The sequence below is a fragment of the Rissa tridactyla genome, chromosome 4 (genome assembly GCF_028500815.1).
Source record: "Rissa tridactyla isolate bRisTri1 chromosome 4, bRisTri1.patW.cur.20221130, whole genome shotgun sequence".
NCBI classification, from domain to species: Eukaryota; Metazoa; Chordata; class Aves; order Charadriiformes; family Laridae; genus Rissa; species Rissa tridactyla.
The window spans coordinates 48,425,573-48,445,132 of NC_071469.1; the positions used below are offsets into that span (position 1 = coordinate 48,425,573).

The 19,560-nt window shown below is 42.4% G+C and overlaps 1 protein-coding gene across 1 annotated transcript in view; it reads right to left on the reverse strand.

The window, feature by feature from the left end:
* Positions 1-7,606, reverse strand: part of TSPAN18 (tetraspanin 18) — a 171,728-nt gene extending 164,122 nt beyond the window's left edge. Inside the window, exon 1 of the mRNA XM_054198498.1 lies at positions 7,096-7,606. The gene's annotated coding sequence lies outside the window, so the exon portion shown is untranslated. The remainder of the gene's footprint in view (positions 1-7,095) is intronic.
* Between the last annotated feature and the right edge of the window lie 11,954 nt (positions 7,607-19,560).

The window sequence follows — 19,560 nt, forward strand, 5'->3', positions numbered from 1 at the left end:
AGAGAAATTGCCTATAGACTGATTTCCAGTGAGAGTGCATTGCTCCAAAAGGAAGGAATAGAATAGTTAGCCTTTCCTGAGGATAATGTGAGTCTGAGTCCTACTGGCTAAAAAAGACAGGGAAGAGTCCCTTTAACAAAAAATGTGGATAGATTTCCTAATTCTAAAAACCAGAAAGAACAGCTTAAAACACTACCACTGAAACTTACTGACATACTGACAAACTTTGAGTGATCCAGAGAAGTTGATCCAACTCTTAACATCCAGCAAGAGTCACTCAAAATTCTGTGGAGCATGTAGTGGTGAAGGTAGGGATGTGAGAAATTTGCTTTAGATCTGTTTGGGTAAAATATGCTATATAGATCTATGTCTTATAATGATGATCTTTAAATTCATCGAAAGACTCAAAATCCTTGAAAATTCCAGTACCCACGAAAGGCAAAAGATTTGGTGAGGAACAATTGGAGTATTTCTCTCAGAAATCAATGGTCTATCACTAAATAAAAAACACCTCACCTAAGTATAAAGCTTTTTTATTTTTCTTAAGTAGGAGTATATTGTAGGATCTTTTCAAGCATGCCTAGCGTCTAGAAACGGTAGCTATATCTGCATGTAATTGATTCGCAGCAAGCCAGTGATCTTCCATCCCTGTTACAGTCCCCCCAGCAGCCTGCAGTCTGCCTGTGCGGTGGTGTTCGAAGGTTCTGCGCAGAGGCTGAGACATGCTCTCCAGAACAGCTCCCTCTGCACCAGAGGCCCTCTTGGAAGAATCACTATTTTCAGGGATTCTGGTCTTGAGAAAATGCTGGACTGTCCCTTAAAACACACTAAGTCTGCTTCCACTTGCAAGAAGACGACATACAAGAAACTTTGGTGAATAGCAAAATGATCCCGTCTATATATCAAGTGGTTACTGGAAAAGGATTGGGATATCATTAGGGTTAGCTCACTCAGCTTGCTGAAAACTAACGATGTGCAGAGAGTTCTTTCCTACAAAAGCTTGGACCTGCAAGTAAATGTCTCATCTCTGAGATTCTCCTTTACCAAGCAAATCTTCATCAGGAGATGTGGAAGAAAAATGCATCATGTGTGAGACAGATGCAAGGCTTTGCTGCTGGAATTTGGGGTTGCTGCAGAATATCATGCTGAAAGGCACAGGCCCAGTCTGTAACAAACCATCACCACCTCCCCACAAACTGTGATTAGTTAGGGGTTCATTTTTAACCTTCCTGGAAATGTCAGAATTGCCAGTCCACCTTTACTGACTTGCTACCAGGTCGCAGGTGTCTACATATCCAGGAAGATTAAAATCCATAAAATTGCCCCCTTCTTCCCCTCCCACTTCCACCCCAGCACACTAATACAGACTCGGAAATATTCCCAGAAAATCCTGTTTACCAGCTATTGTCTTTTTATCCTACTGTTGGTGACCCTGACAAATAGAAATGGGAGACAATATAGTCTATATAACAGTACAGGCTATAGCCCATTCTTTAAGCTTCGTGAAGCCATGAAAACCTATTTCTTTACAGTAAGGGAGCAACTTTTGATGGTATGCCAAGTAGTGACTGGAGCTGGTTGGAATTTTTCATTCAAAATTGTTTTTAGCCTGGTTTACTAAGGAAACAAGGCATAAGAAACCCAGTTTTCCTTTTGTCTCTTTACCATCCCAACAAAACTTTGATTTTGCTGGCCAGTTTAAACCAACTTGAAGGGGGATTTTTGGCCCCAAACTGTGCAGCTTGTACAAGTTCAGAAAAAAATCAGTGTCCGGGTATAGTAGAGAAACCCTGCTAAGTGCACCCATCCTATGCTGAAGTAAAGCGGCAGTGTGAGCTTGGGACTTAGCAGATACCAAAAACTATGGAAGAACATATTGTTATAAATGCTTCCACTGTGAGAAAATCTTTGAAAGCTACTTACATCTTATCACTCATCAGAGAACCCTGTGAATATTGACAGAATCACAGAAAGCCACACATCACTAGTCCAACGTGGTTATTAGTTTGTTCCATTAGATTGCTTTTCAGAACTGTAATGTTAACTAATACCAGATTTTCACAGAACTATTTATTTTTAGTAACTTTTTTTGGTGTTGTTTGACTGATGTTCTCAGGTTATTAGGGAAGCACGTAGGACTCTCTATTTGAAGAAAAAGCCAAGAAACACACTCAGATCTGAGACTGGGACCTAGGCATCCTGGTTTCTGCCCCTCCAGTACGCTGCACTGTCCCTTCTGCCCATTGGAGACCCACCTGCTCTCCTTTACAGCTAAAGCTGTTTACAGCAGGTTGCTTTTTACACACATACTCATTTTTACCAAGTATAACATGGCACGTGGGTGGTATTGCATTGAGGATCATAGTTCTGCTGAAAAAGTTAAGAACAGGAAATCAGTCCAGTTGGAAACCAACATCATGAACAGGCTGAAAATGCTGATACTTAGTTTCAGCTTCCAGCTGGCTTTGACACCTACAGGTACAATCTAGGCCCACTGATGCACCTGCTTGTGACCCCAGCTGTACCGGTACCCTGGCACACAACCCTTGCACAACACACAAGCACTGATGTGCCCAGTCCCAGATACACTCCAGACCCGTAGCACCAATTTGCTCTGGGCTTGCTGCCACTTTTGTGAATAGCTTCTAGGTTAATCTTTGTACAAAGAGAGCTGCATCACCCTAGCTTTAGAGTGTGAAGACTTGCATAACAGTTCAGCCTCCAAAGGAAATGTCAGGATATTCCTGCCATCACAAGGTGCAGTCCATGATACAAAATAGTCAATATGCAGGCTGCTGCTGGAGCTGTGCCTGCCTCATGGTTCATTTCTAGTCCATGCAGACACTAGAAGTTGAACTTTTTTGCCTTCCACTCATTCATTTTCCTTCTCTCTCCTTCTTGGCCTATGCAGGGATAAGCCACTTTATGAATTGTCTCGTTGTAAGCCATCCCCTGAGGAAGCTGGAGGGAGACGAAAAGCCTTCTCTTTAGGAACAACCCCTGTGTTACAGGAGCTTGTAACATACGCAAAGACTGTTAAGGACCACTTCTTCAGGTGTCTCTGTCAAAGGGGAGAGCTTTCACTTGATCTGCTTGTTCCTTCTTGTTATCATCTTTACTCTGGGCAGATTTTTCTTTCATGCAAGTTGTTGAACCCCCAACAGAAACCTACCCATGTAACAGAAAGAAAATTACTCCATATATGTAATGTTGCCCTTTCATCCATCAAAAGAAACACTAAGCATGAGGAGGATAGGGAGCTTGTCTAGGGAAACTCAGCCAGGAGCTGTCAGACTGTAACCGTCTCACTTTCAAGCTTTTGTGTTCTTAACATCTATCAGTATCAAGCTGCTCTGAGTCTCTGATCTATATCCAGTGCCACTTCTAATCTGGAATCTACTTATCAGAAGAGTATTCAAAGCCCCAGGAGAGGTGCACACTTTGGAGCCACATATAAGAAAAGGATCATCAGACCCCATCCTAAGAGAAGACTATCCTCCCAGCTCCGTCAATTGTAGCATCTCCAGTAAAAGGCAGTGACCAATCCACAGGCACATAGTGCCAGACTTCAACTTGCTTTGCCAGTTACTCATTCCACTGGCATAAAAGGCAATCAGTACCCACCCACAGAAAGAAGAAAACGAAAAGGAGAGGAAATAAAACCTACTTGGACTACCTGGAAGTAATTTTACATGTGCAGTGTTGAAAGACCTTGTTAATTTTATGCAACAGAAGAGGCCAGATGACAACTGAGATACTCTATGAGGTTCACCATTGCCAGAGAAGACGTGTCTCGGGAAGAGATCAAGTGGGCAGTTTGGTCCTTAGGCCAGCTACAGAGCGCACACAAAGTAAGGACAGACAGAGGGAGATCCGTCCCTTGCCCTGTTGTGGATGTGAGCTTATGCTGGTTCTGCTGGTAATCCTAATCTCTCCCACCTGGAAATGGTAGCCATATTCCATGGATTATCACTTTGTTCAAATTGCTGTGTTCTTTTCAGCTGGATGGAGGATTTAGTTGTCACACACTTTTGAGTCAACTTTGTGTTCCGTATTGTGCAGCTTGCAGTAAGAAAAGGAGATGGTCAGGGTCTTGGGAAGGGATGAGAGCGGGAGATTTCTGTCTTTCAATCAGTGCAGTTAACAACACTCAAACACCGTCTTTGTGCACTGCTTGCAGCCTCTATACCACAGAGCACTCCAAGCTTTGGCATGATAAGTGAGAGTAAATACTGCAATAATTCACGTGCTTCCCTTCCCCCATCCTGACCTTAATGGAAACCACATGAGGAACACAGGACACAGGGGAAGATCACTGGGAAAGGCAAAGCTATGCGAACAATTAGCCACTGAACTGATGGCATGAAAGCCTGGCAGCTGCCTCATACCTCTCTCCTGCCAGGGAGCCACCCTACCTCCAGCTCTTCGTAAGTACAAGCTGCGCCTCCGGTCACTGCTTCAAGGTGGCAAGACACAGTGAGAACACAGAGGCCCAGGAAGAGAGACAGAAGGGGCAACTTGGCCCTCCTGCTCCCAGTCCTTCCCCTCCTAGTGGGGAATCTGCTACCTGCTCATCCCCAGTGGGATACTGTTATTACTATTGCTAGACTCTCAAGCAGACGTTCATTTTCTCCTGACCCAAAAAACACGAACAGAAGAAAAGAATTTCTTCAAACTTTCCAAAACAATTAGACTTCAAACACAGACCAAGCCTGAAGCATTTCAGTCAGAAAGCAGATGTTTTCAAAGCTCTGAACATACATCAAAATGGGGCTTAGAAAGTCCTGAAGGAAGTATGTAACTACCTTTACAAAGCTATCATGCTCAAAAGGGAATTAACAGCCATAAGAAGAGATAATCCACAGGGTGAAGCTGACCTACAATAATGAATATGATTCTCTAAAGACTATGTACCAAATGACCGAAACAATGATTGACTCTTGTAGAATTAACTGGGGTAGCACAGTTCATTAAAGAAAGGCTGTCACCATCTTAAACAATCTCTAATATACCATCTTCTCATATGCTTTTCCATTCATACAATTTTCAATAGAAGGTGACATGAGTAATTACTGTGACTCAGGCACAGTAGGATATGGGAAAGCATATCTATGTGAGTATGTGGGTGTGTGTATGTCCGTGCCTATAAACATGCATGCCATACGGCTGCTCTTCCCACTACCTTTTCATTGCATTCAGTGGATTATTGACCTCAAATGACATTCTTGGGGGGTTCTCTCACTCAGTAGCGTGAAAGAGCTCACGCACCTTCCCTGGAATCTCTAACAAATTATGGAGGAAAGATGGTTTCGTTTTCGTGCTATGCTCCGAGTCCTGGGGCTTCAGAGCTCAGATCACAACTTAAACACTGCCTTCCTGTGTGCCACAGGGTGTGAGAAACACCTAACTGCGCTTTCCCTTAATTTCCTTCTCTCAAATAGAAACAATAGCATACACTTAAAAAGAGTACTGTCTGCAGCTCCTGAGAGCTTTGAAATCATCAATAAGAAGCAAGGGGAAAAAAGACATTTTTAGGTTATTTTGAAAGACCAATTGATAAAGATGATGCCAAAAGAAAGAGAAAATAAAAAATAAGGTTCAGTTTGTAAAAAATATTATAGGGTGAAGAAAATGTGAATTTTATTAACTGAAGCTCATCTATTCAACTAACCTTGGAACTGAAGCAACACTGGAAACGAGAAAGATGATTCTATATCGATCATGGGATTCATTACAATTTTTCAGTGTATGCATTTGAAAGATGCGATGTCTACAGAAGTGCTCCCTAATGTATAAAATCCACTAGCTGCCACTCTCAATTAAATGTAGTTAATGAGATCTCTGTTCACCCTATAGAGAAGAGGGTTGTGTCTCCATAGTTCATTGAAAATGGAGTTAAAACATGGCTGGGATTTTAATTGGTTATTGTGGACATCATCAGGACATGTCTCCTATGATCTGTCTGGTGTATATGAGGTTCATAAAATCCAATAAAGCATTTAAACAAAATCCAATAGATGCCTGAGGCCTCGGGCTTTAATACCAGAACATGAAGCAGACATACATAGAAATGACAATTGACAGGGTAACCCTTACTGATCTATACATGAAAAAGGAGAAGTAGCTTTCACAGCTTTATCCCCCTCCGCTAGATGTAGCAGGGCATGGTTCTATGCCATGTCGAACAGGTGCAAGAGAAACAAGTTAGAGCTGTCATGCTCTAAGGAGAAGGAGGAGGAATCTTCTGGGAGCTGCCAAGGGGGAACCGTTTGCTTTTTCTTTTTGAGACTTGTGGGAAACAAATGACCTGGAGGAAGGACAGGGCTATTGAGGTGATTCTAGCAATTGGAGATTGAAGAGGATGGCTGCTGGTGGTGACAATTAGGACTGTGTTGTTTCCCACAGTTTTCTGGTCAGTGATTCTTACGATCTGGTTTTAAATGAACGAGTTCACCCCTCACCTCTCTGTGGGAGATTTTTTCCATAAGATGACAGAATGGAAGGGGGTCTCAGCTGAAATTCCTCTTCACGTTATTTTATGCCTGGGCTCTCAGTTCATTCCCAGAAACATACTGACTTCTTTCACTAGCTTGCTGAGAGTTCCCTTCTCTTCTGGACAGGGTGCAGGAAGAAAGCTGAACTGGGGGATCCCTGCCTGACTTTGCTTGGAAATTTATTTTTCTCCCAGTCACCAGTTAAGAGGGAACAAAAGCAAAACAAAAAAGCCAACATTGCAAATTCAGCACATTTTTTCATCTCATAGGGTCTAAAAATACTCTGGAATTATTGAGCTGAAAATCACAGTTATAATAAAGTGGAAATGATCCCATCAGGCAAGACAGGCCAGCTGTATCATTACTGTTGCTGGGCTGAATCCTCAGAGAGACCATTACACCATCAGCTGAGCAATTACAAAGACTCTAACGGCACTCCCTGCAATAACTATCCTTAAGTGGGCACTGGCCTAACAGATTGTGCAGCAGCCAGACAAAAAGCTGAGCTGAGCGGCTGGGAAGGGGGAAGGGTGAAGATTAGACGCCTTGTAGCAATAAGCTGAGTGCTCCTGTATACTGAGTATTAGCGATGTTCACTCACCTGTTTCTTGTTCTGATTTCCTATGGATCCTCATATTTGGGATTCTCCTCAAAACACTGCTTTGATCCACACAAGGCAGCAGCCCCCAAGCTCCCTCTTTAATCTGTATGATTCTTACAAGCTTCCAAACTTTTCAGCTGTGTCTTGAGTATGGCTCCAGAGGCTTTAAATTCCCAGAGAGCTCTACTGACTCAGGACAAAGAAGCTGCCACGTTAACTAACAGCAGCTTGTTAGCTGGTCGGGGTAACCAGCTAAAGCAGGAACCACAAGTTACAGATGGCAGCAGTAGCACATCTCATCCTGCTGTAACTGAAAGGAACTTTCACTGTGATAAACTCAGTTGGCTCTGCTTACAGCAAAGCTAAGTTTGGCCCTTTCCCTTTTCTATATTTCACTCTCATTTTTTTCTTCTGTTCTCCTTTGCTGCTGGTACAAATATTCTTTGCAGTTCCTGTTAAGAAATCCAGTATCACATCAGCTTCGTATCTCATCTGAAAGTATCGCTTTCCTTTCTCTCTAGTTTGTGGGCTGGTTCTGTCCCGCAGTGTGATTCGGCTGCACTGTGGTAGATTGCACTTTTTGGGATTACTTTGTTTTACTTGGCATGGAGGGGGCTGCTGTGCAGTAAGGGAAGGGCAGGCGAAGAGAGCTGCTGATTCACTGCAGCTGTTTAAACAATCCAATCACCTCATCCTCTCCTTTCCTTCCAAAATCCCCACTCAGCATTTCAAGGCCAGCCTGGGCTCCTGCTTGCTTTTGTTTTCCTGCCCCTTGAGGTTGTGGCAGCAGCAGAAGCGTGTTCTTGAGTCGTGTTTTCTCCAGCCAGGGTCCACCGCCAGGTCTTGCAGAATCCAAACCCACAACTGAGAATAAAAATACAGCACCAGCACTCCAGCTCCCCATACCCAGGGTTTCATGGGCACTAATTCAGCGGCTGAATGCAGGCTGCGCTTATTGCCATGTCCAGGGTGATTTTGCAGGGGAAATAGAAAGATATCTCTAGAGGGCACACTTCAGCAAAAGCTCCTGGGATTAATCACACAGTCCCAGGAATGTTTTTGTCTTTCCTTGAGGGAAATTTTGGCAGAATAGAGTAATTTAAATTTTGGAGGGGAAGAAAAATCTACTTGCAGGACCAGGAAAGAGAAGTCATTCTTCTGCAGGTAATGGAGGAAGATTTGGCCTGCCAAAGACCAGATACTCCACACATTTTCAGAATCAGCTTCTCCTGAGACCAGTGGACAATTACGGTATGTATAGCGTGGAGACACACAGCATTGAATCTTAACCCAAAAAGTCTAGGGAGACAAACAAAAGGACTCAGAGATAAAGATTGGTATGCATAGGACCTGGGTTCTAGAAATGCCTGCAAGAGCAGGGATTAAGATTTCTGTACACAACTCCTGTGTTCCTGTGAAGTGAATTGTGTGACCTTAGGTTTGGTAGCTGTTAGGAAGAGCTGGGAAACTTTGGGGCACTGACAAAGAACAAGGAATTAAAGAAATATAAAAGGTATTTTATGGCCTAGACTAGCATGGACTAGGCATGTGGACAACAACAACAGCATATTTGCAGAACCTGTGGTCTAGCAGGTGATCAAATAGATTTTAAATCCCTGGATCCTGCTTCTGCTCCTGATTTGAACAATACTGTGCAAGTTGCTTCACTACTCTCTGTTTTCCCCTTGCCTTGCCTTTGTCTTATTTAGCTAAAAAATGTCTGAGTAAAGTACGTTTGGATACCACCTCCTATAGCATCATCATCATAAACTTCATGAGCATCTCCAGACAGCTTGGTAATAATAATAATTGAATGTATTTTCTAAAGATCACACTGACTAGTACATTAGAAACAAACAGGAGAGAGACTTACCAGGATGCTAGGAGAGAGCTAGAGGAATAAACATCTCTAGTACTGTGTGCAAGATAAACTGGGATTATCAGGTTGACATAGAGCATTTATGCTTTCCCCACAGAAGGACGTTATCATCTTCAGATTATGTGCAGAGACTGGATGGAAACAAAACACTATCAAGTGAAGCCAAAAGGAGATTTCCTACGTGTGACTGTGGTTTGGGACACGCTTTCCCAAGTACTTGGCGTCTTTCCTTTCTTATTAACATGAGAAGGAAAGCATGTGGAAGCTGAGCTCTGCATGGGAAACTAGTATATAGCTTTGGGGCCTGGAAGAATGAAGTTATGTGCTGGAACTGCTCTCATACATGGAAGACCTCTGGAGGGAAGGCAGAAGCCAGGGAACACCGAGAACTTGCTCTGCACTGCCTCTCCCTAAGGACTGGTGTCTGGATTTGATCATAAAGTGACTGGTTTTTAGCAAATTGTATGCTCTGCTTGTGGATGAGAGGGCAGTGGTGAACATTGTTTTACCTTGAGTACAGAAATGTTTTTGACACAGTCTTCCGTAGTATCCTCATAGTCAAACTGGTGAGATTTGATTTGAATAGGTGAATTATGAAGTAAGTGGAAAATAGGAGGAACCTCCAGGCTCAAAGCATTGTGCCTCATGACTAGTGGTCCCTAGGGATCAATACTGGGGACAATACTTTTTAATGTCAAGTGTTTTCTATGTTAATAAACTGGATTTTGGGACAGAGTGCACCTCAGCAAGTTTGTGGATGGTACCAAATTTGGATGCTAGAGGACAGGGCTGTTATTCAAAGGGACATTGACAGGCTGGAAAAATGGGTTGAGAGGGACCTGATGGAGTTTGAAGAAAAACAAATTCAAAGTCCTGCAGTTGCTACAGGATAATCCCATGCAAGAGCAGCAGTTTGAGGATCTATATTTCCGTCAATGCCATTTGTCCTGACCACAGCCAGGGAATTCTTTCATTCAGTGGGCACCAGCTGGATAGAAAGCAACTTTGCAGAAAAGGGCCTGGGGACTCTAATGGAAGACAAATCTAACATGAGCCAGCAATGTACCTTTGCATCAAAGGCAGCCAACCGTGTACTGAGCTTTATTAGCAAGAGTGGAGCCAGCTAGTCAGGGGTGATTATTCTCCTCCATTTGGCACTGGTGAGACTACGCTTAGAGTACTGTGTCAGTTTTGGGACCCCAGCACAAGAGGGACACTGACATATTGCAGCAAGTCCAACAAAGACTTAAGTCTTACTTAAGAGAAGAGTCAGAGCACTTGACAACCAAGGAAAGGCTGAGAGAGCTGGACTTCTTCACCGTAATAGAAGGAGGTTAGGGGGAGATATTATTGCTGTCTTTGACTACAGAACAGGAATCCTTAGTGGAAATGGAGCTAGACTTCCCTCAGAGGTACACAGTGACAGCCTGAGAGGCAATGGACAGAAGTTGCAACACAAAAAATTCTGGCTAAATATCAGGGGAAAAATATTCATAATGGGGGAGTTAAACACTGGAATAGGTTCCCCAAGAAATGGAGGAATCTCCATTCTCAGAGATACTCAAAACTTGAGTGGATACAAAGCCCTGAGTAACCCAATCAAAGTTCACCATGCTTTCATTGGGGAGGATGGACTGGATGACTTCCAGAGGTCCCTTTTGACCTCAGTTGGTCTATGACTTTTTCCAAAAAATATGGTCTTCATTACCTGTATTTTGAGACTAGACTTTCTATAGTACTGTCTTCCTCCTAAATGGCCCACCAGGAAAGCTACCTCCTGAGAATATAGGAAACCTGGCTTAAGTTTCTTTCCCTGCTTTGTGGCCTGAGACGCTTATGTATCCATGAGGCTTCCCTCAGGTTCAGGAAGGCCTGGAATACCTTTCGTTTGCTTATGGATTTTTTTCCACCACAAACTGCAGAAATCAAAAATCAGTGCCGCGGATGAGTGCTGATGCTTGATGCACACAGAATGTATCCTGAGGACCCCTCAGTACTGCAGGCAAGTCAGGCCTTGCCTGACAGCACGTGCGCCAGCATCCTTGGATGGGACCAGGCAGTATCGAAGGAGCTGGGCTTACTCCTGCCATCAGATCACCACCGAATTTGCCTTTTTGTTTTGAATGTGTGGAACAGCAGCCAAGATCCCATCACTATATCTATTCGATCTCAGTCAGCAAGAGCCTAGCTGAAGATTTGAGAAACCTTTTCAAAGAATGCCATTTTTCCTGACCGCAGCCTGTGGTTTTCTTTTGCTAAAGTTTCTGGGCAAAGAACATGTCTCTCAGAGCAGTAACGCAGCCAGAAAGGACACTGAATTAGAGCTGTTATCTCAGAATTGGCAACATTTGTATTACACATTGGTATAACAAACAGTTGATGTAAGCCAAAGTAGAACCAGGCCCTTAGATATTTATCTAAATTAACAGAATCACATTACTATTTTGGTAGTAGATGAAACAAAAGGAGTTCCATGTCTTATCACAACCCCTCCCCGATTCTCTCCCACTTTGCTAAAGGTGAGGCTGTAGGAGAGGGTACATACCCCACCACTCTTTCCTACACAAGTGCTACCTCACCCGTCTTGCACCAGTTGTCAGGAAAAATATGTGGGTTTGTTAAAGTCAGTGAAAGCTTGACTGAGAAAGAAATTAAATTATTTCAGTTTGGATGGGTAGAATCCCACCCAGTGTGGAAACAGGCATCTTGACTATAACAAACAATTTAGGATTAAATTGCACACTTGGTTCCATATGATTGACTTCCCTGGGATTGTGCTGACAGAAATGAAAACAGAACTTAACTCCTCAGATTTCAATTAAGTAGATAAGTCATTGTCTATGCCTCCCTCCTGGTTACTTTGAGAAAAAAGTCCATTATTAACTTACAAGATTGTCAGACTTGGAATTCTACAGTTGTCAAGTTCTGTAATGTAATATACACCCAGAAAAGATATTGTCAAACCTAAATGCAGACGTGACATGAATGAGAGGACTGAGAGCGCTCAATGCACCAAGCATGAGCCCCCTTGCTGTTGCCTCAATAACCCACCTCAAGGTATTGTTTACAGTTTTATCAGCTTTTACAGCTTCATTTTGTTCCACACAAGTGCTTTATGCAGGCGTGTGTGATATAGGCTAGTCACTCCCAGTAGCTGACCGCAAGAAGCCAGGCCATAGTCATTTGCAAGGTATGTTGCTATGAGTGTCTCAGACTGCGTGTTACCAAGGCTCTCGGTGGACTCATTTGGCCTATTTACCTCATGTAGCAGTGCATATTTAAATTTAAATGGCAACTAAAAGCTCAGGGTACTGACCTAATCATCATTCAAGTATTTTTTCCAGTGTTTTTCTCTTTCTGTATCTGCTGCTGTAATAAATTAGCTTGCTGTGTAATGGGTTTAGGGTGTCAGGTTTTTTCCCCAGCACCCTCAATACATGTGAGAAGCACCAAGGGGCAGGGAAAGAGCACGCTACTCAGCAGAAGGGGGCCTTTGTGTTCTTCACAAATAATATAGTAAATAAAGAAGTAGAATAGCACCTATATTGTGTCAGCAATGCTTTGTACTATCAGACCTAATACTTCATCCTTCATAGGAAAAGAAAATATTTCAGTCCCTGGCTTTTAATCTGCTAGAGACCAAACACAACTTCTATAAATTTTCTATGAAGTGAAAATCCTTATATTCCTCACTTTCAGAAAGCATTCATTCCAAGATTCTGGAATGCTGTTCTGAGTATGTGTTCACAGTATTTCAGGATATGAGAGGAACTATGACAACTGCTGACATAAAGCTTAATAGAATAATGGAAATACTCTATTACATTTAATCACTAAGGGCACCTGCTACTTAGTACTGATTGAAGCAACTTATCTTAATTTCTAGATCAAGTGTCTTCTGTTAGTGCCTTAATGAAACAGTGTGACATACAAGAAAAATTACTTTGCTTTGCATATTGCCATTTAAAATGATTCAGGGGAAAAAAATCAACCCAAACAAACATTTCAGTATTTTCCTTGGTTTGTAAACATCTAATTTTCCATGAAAAACCTTTTACAACAAAAGTGTCTCTTGGGCAACTTTTAGGAATGAGCTCATATTGTGCATAGACTGAAAAAAAAAAAAAAAAGGCTCAGTAAAGCCCAGTCAGGAAGGACACTCTTATTTAATCTTTGGAGTGTCCTATATCAGTGCTGTTCAAGTCAGCTCACGTTGATTTCAGCAGAGTAAGCGCAGGCTCCCCCTACTCCAAAGTATGAACATTCTCACTGCCATGCTGCAGCAAGTTAAAAATACCTAGTTTAGTTAAACAGGGTCGCAAACTACGTACAGTCAAGGCATTAAAAACAAAGATCTAGCTTGTCAAAAGCAGGGGCATATTAGTAAGCGTTACTTCAAAAGCAGAGGTCAGATGATAGAGGCTTTTGAGAAAGCAGGGGAAGGAGGGACCCGGGCACTGGCAGCAAGAAGGGAGAGAGAAAGGCAGCACATTGGTACCAGGAGGCTGCTGAGAAGCAAAGTGGGAGCCCTCACTGGTGGCTAACTCAGCTACCGAGCCATACTGGAAGGTCTACTTGCACAGCACTACTTACAGGTGGGCCCCACTGAGAGTGCAGGAGCTAAAGAGCTTTCAAAACCAGCGTATATAGTACACAGTTTTTCCCTTTTTCTCCTCCTGTGCTGCTTCTCTCCTTTCTTAGTCAATCCCTGCAAGGGATAGCAGTTGTGTTTTTCCCTCTGCTTCTTTGATTCTAGTCCCATTTCCTACTCTGGTGTCTCCCCTGGGGGCTGCTATTACTGTGCTCTTCCAAGCCCCACCCTATTTGTGCCCTTTCCTCTCAAGGCTTAATTTCCCTGACTTTGATCCTTTAATTGGCTATTTCCCGCTTTCAGCCATTACGCTGCTTCCCTGTGTGCTGGCCACCATCCCATGCTTAATCTACATTTTGAAAAAAGGGTAAAGCGTAGACCAGAAACAGCACCCAGGAGCATGCAAGTGTGCTGTAAGGGTAGGACTATGTCAGAAAAGCAGGAGCACGTATCAGTTAATGAGGAGCATTTGCAGTCGCCATCACCCGAGGCTTTCTTATGAGCAGCAAACGTCGTTGTCTTCGTCCAGCGGTTTTGCAGCTTTGCAAGATCTTGTAGCATGGAAGACTGTGCCACCCACTGCTATACAGACTAATGAGATCTTCTGCAAGGAAGATTTTGTGCATAAAGATTCTAGCCACTGGCAGTGTCACAAAACAAAAAAAAACCCAAACAACTCAGATACTTCAGCATACTGTAGGATAAGGAGCTAAAGATCAAAATTAAACAAAATTAAACCCTTATAAACTAATCACAGATGTGCAACAGCTAGTAAGGAAAACATTTTCTAGTATGTGGACATCTTTGAAATTTCCCGTATTTTGGAGAGGGAGGTGCATACAACCTGGAAGAAACTTCCTGAAATGTTGTAAATCAAGCTTCAAGTTCTTTTTCTACCTTCCAGGTGACTGTCAGACAGTACTGGAGTCTTTCTCGCTTTCCTGATATGAGCTGAAATTTAATTAAACCCAGCACAGTCATAAAAATATCTCCCCAGAAAACCCCAATATGTCAAAAATTCCCAGCCACTTCTAGAAAGAATTCTTAGGACTTGGAATAATTTGCGACATGATTCTGACGTCTTCAATCCATTAAACTGGTGGGGGGGAGGAGAGATTAAAATGAGAGAGAACTATAGTTTATAAGGTATCAGCAGGGGAGTAAAAAGGGAAGCTGAGATGAGAAGGGACAAGGAAGGAAGATGAAAGAAGCACGGGATGCAGAGCAGCATGGATAGCTAATTCTCTTCCTAGGACAGGCCAACGGCTAGATTTTTTTTACAGAAGGGATCGGCCCACCTCACAGCTGCTCAGAACATGAGCTGGGGGATGGGAGGGGAAGCAGGAAAAATAGCAGTTCACTGCCAAGCAGAAATTGCACTGGAAACAGGCGCCTGGGAACATGCAAGATGGGATTTGCAGGCACAGCTATGCAAGATGGAGAAAGAGGCCATGTTCTGCAGGATAGGAAAGGCCACCGAAGGGAGCTCAGGTGTCCAGTGTGATCTTCTTTCTTCAGAGATAATTCCCACAATTGGAGAAGAAAAAAGAAAATTGCAATAAAATTCACTATTATTTTTATAGCAGCATCTGCTCTGTCGGTGTCTACCCGCACAGTTTTGAGTCTCCTTGGTCATCAGTTGCATGCGGTCCCTTCACTGCATAAGTGACCTGAGTCCAAATCCACAACCTATTTGCTGCCAGAAAGCTCTTTCCCAGGGCACTTTCTCCCATTGCAACCTATCTTCTGGACAGAAGATTTCACGGATCTGTTAACCATGTGGATTTCTAATTGGGGCCATGTAAAAACACAGACTGTTCATCATTCAGGACTTGTTTGCTGTCATGATATCACAGTCTGGGACTGATATTTCGGGTAATGGAATCAGCCAGAAAGAGCATTAACTTCATTTTCCTCACGTTTTGTATATACAGGAAGAACTTATATTATAAACACTGATTGCAGTTCAAAAAGAGAACTAGTCAAGTTACTTTAAGAGACATTCCCAAGTGAAAACATGGGGTTGCAAAACTTTAAGAAGAAAAGAAATACTTGCAGGAAATTTAATAATTACAAAAATTTTCAAAAAGGAGGTAAAAATCCCGTCTTCCTTTTTTTCCCTTCCTAGTAAGAAAAAATGGAAGCGAGAATAAAAAACCAAGACAAATTTTCAAACGTGAAAATTCATGTTTGACTTTGAAATTGAATTCTGATCCAAAACCAAAACTATCGTAATATTTTAGACAAACATTTGAATGTTTTGTTTATGAAACATTTTCTGAAAAAAAAACCAGTGTGAACAAAACATACAAAAAGAACTTTGTCGACAAGGTATGAATTTTTCAGATAGTGACACTATTTTTTGTTTTCAACTTAAAAGTCCAGCAGCAGAGACGAAACAAGCGATTTTCCCTGGAGAAACATGTAACACTGAAGTGCACAAGGTGAGAACTGTTTAAAGTCACAAAGATGGACACCAGCTTTGTGATAGTGTTAAAGACAACTGGTGGCATTCTGTAAAAAGGGGTTTAAGTTCTGTTTATCTAAACTGACAGCAATTAGAAGTACATTTCATCCTTATCTATCAACTGTAAAGCTGATCTAATTGGATAGGAGACCATTTTTATGGAGCACTGCTGACCACAGTTGTACTTACACAAGCAAATGCTAATGGCCTTCCAGACATTACAGACTTTATGTTGCCTGAACAACGTGTAGGCATTTGTGCTAGTGCAAACTGCATGCAGAATGTTTTTCGATCCAGAATGGCAGCAGTTTACATTTTCTTGCACATCTTCAGAAGAAAGGAGTCCACAGGGTCAGGACAACAAAGAATTAAACACAGCATGTCTGAGACAGGAAGAGTGCAATCGTTATGAGTTACAACACTGTCAGGATTAACATGTCTCTCTAACAAAAAGTGAAAAGGAATCTTAAACCATTAAACTGTCTAGCTCCTAGCTATTATATTTGATCCATAAACAGTACCTTCAACAGTACAGTGCCCTCTAGCACTCTAATAAAGTATTAACCACTGGTTAACACTTACCTTCCAAATTGCTACTTAGAAGTCTCCCATCCAAATACCGATCAAGAAAGAACATTCAATCTGAAATGGCTGCAGCCCCATTTAGAATCAATGTTTTACTGTCTTGAAATTGTTAACTCTTCCTCATCCAGCGGAAGCAAAACTATCACTCACGTTTTACTGGTTTCTAAATGAAAGTTTTGATTAAGCTTCCCCTTGAGTTTTCAACAGCTTCTTATGACAATGCAGGTTACTCCCTGAAACAGAAACGGCATAAATGAGAAGTGGGATCAGAGTTTAAGAAGCCATCTTTTTGACATGTGGCTAGGAGCAAAGGAACTAGATAAGAAAAGTAGTGGAGCAATTTACACCATGTAGTAGGATCAGGGATTGCTGATAGTAATAGGTGGATATGTAGACTATATTAGAGTATGGTTACATTTAAGTCAGGAGCTCCTGTGCTACTCCCCATGTCAAAATGTAGTTCGACTGAATGAACTAGACTCTGCTGAGCATTGGCCGAGTGGAGCTAATTTGCAGGAGCAGGATGAATCTGAGCTGCTTTGATCCCAGATCACTAGACTTGAAGATGACAAAGCCTGGTGTTAGTGTCCTGTAGATGGGGACCAGAGCATGGCACAGTAAAATAATTTTGATGATACAAGTTCTCTCTTAAGATGTATGGAATAGTGGCCCACAGATAGATGCCCCCACTGTTAAGTGGTCCCAATGGCTAAGAGGGAGATTGTCAGAAAACCTGTTAGAATATAGCTGTGTACCTACTGCAGCCATTGGACAAGTTTCAGTGATTGCCACCTTTTCAAGACGAACAGGGAAAAAGCAAGGAAATCCCAAAGGCCTTTGATTTGCAGGCCTATATAACAAGGCCAGGGCAAGGAAGCACCAAGTAGGGAACACACACGTTCATGCTCTGCTGACTTCTGGTGCCCAGGGGAACAGCTGAGGGTGTGTAGCAGTGGAGATACAGTAAGACAAGTGGGTTTGGTGAAGTGGGAAGTATCCCAAGTGCCTGGATGTCTTGCTATGGCTTTGTTGGCAATATTATTGGCAATATTCCCTACTTACCGCAGGGGGGTTGGACTAGATGACCTTTAAAGGTCCCTTCCAACACAACACATTCTATGATTCTATGATTACACAAGTGCAATACTCACTACATAATAAACTTTCTTCTTCAGTGATGTGCTTCTCACTGCTTCTCGATTTGCTTCTGTAGGGAATTTAAAACTACTTCCAAGCTCACAATCTTGGTATTTACACCCTCCTTGTAGACACAAGCATGGACCTTCTAATTGCACTCACCCAGAACAACTCACCCAGCTTCTGCGGCATGGAGGGGCTACAGAAACAGAGGAGATCCTCTGCTTTTCCCCAAGTAGTTATTTTAGCAAGTTTTATTAGACTGTGCCTTTGAGATACTATCAGTACTTTTTCCCAGTCCTGTTTTGACCATAGAGGACAATCCCTCAATGACAAAGGGGGAATGGATGAGATAGATAGCGTACAGAAACAGGAGACCTTTTTACCCCCTTTATTTCTAATATCTATAATATGGATGTCATACACAACAGATTACATCTATGCCTAAAAGCAACAGGCCACTCAAGGGAAACTGCACCAATTAAGTATACAGGCTGATTGCTGTCTCATTTAGTTCCTGTCTGTTCAACCCTGAAAGAGGACACAAAGAAGGGATTGTAGAGACTTCAAGAAACATGGATGAGTTTTTCCCACAGTTTAGGATACTTACATGTTGAGAAGTTAAGGGTCACTTTGGTTGGTGTACTCTTCCTTCCTTACTGGCTTTATCTTAGAAGTCAGGACCTGTTACTGTAAGCAAAGTGCATTCAGTCAGGGTGTTGGGAACTCTTTGCAGTCAAGAGAATCTCCGGGCAATGAGGAGTCAGTCATCTGCACCCAGCAAGCTGCTCAGTTTACTGATGGGAAAACGACCCACAGATTGCCCCAGTGGTGCTAGCATCTGAATCTTGGGGATTAGGTGGAATGCAGAATGTGACGAGGGCTTTGGAAGCAAGAATCTCAGCCAGAAAATCCCTCCTCATACAGCCTCCCCATATGTCCTCCAGTGGCCTGTGAGAGTTTTTTATTCCAGCCTCTGTTTTCAGTCTCTTTGGTCAGATAATAAAGGAGCAGCTGGAAAACACTTTCGTAAAGGCTGCGGTAAAATAAGCTCAGCCCAGCACACATGGAATATGACCAGAGTAATTCCCATTGCTTGCTGGAAATGTGGTAAAGGCTTCTCTCAGATGAACTGCAAGATCTCTGAAATGTTGTCAGCGCCATTGATTAGACTGGAAATAAAAACTATAAAGACATCCTATTTGAAAACACTCTGAGTGGTGCAGAACCCTATGATACATTTCCAGAGTGACATGAGACACCGTACCTATTGTATGGTTTGGATCTGTATAAATGCACTCTGTAGTTCATTAATTGATTGAGGCTGGGACTGCTGTTAATTAACTTTCCATAAATCTAATATATTTAAACAATCCCACAAAAGGCACAAATGACCTCTCAAAATACATTAGCACATGGAACTATTTTGGAATAAATCATGTGTTACTAGTGCTAGCTAGTGGACCTTGAAGTTATGATATTATGTATGAAAAGCCTATCTTGTCTTTTAAAAGTCTTCCCACATCTATTATGTAGGCTTTTCCTTACCCTTGAACCTTGAAGAGCTAAATTGATAGTACCAAGAGAACTTGGCTTTATAGAAAGGAGGTGATTAATATTCCAAATCAAGCATTTAACCTCTCTGATGCATTCCAAAAATGCATTGTGGTATGTGACGTTGCAAAGGTTTTACAAGTACAAGCTAGGGATGCCCTGCATATCTCACTCATAGCTTTGCCAGATGCAGGGTGTCAGAGCAGCAAGAGAAGGATTCTCTGCAAGGGGCTGAGGGTGACACCAGAGCAG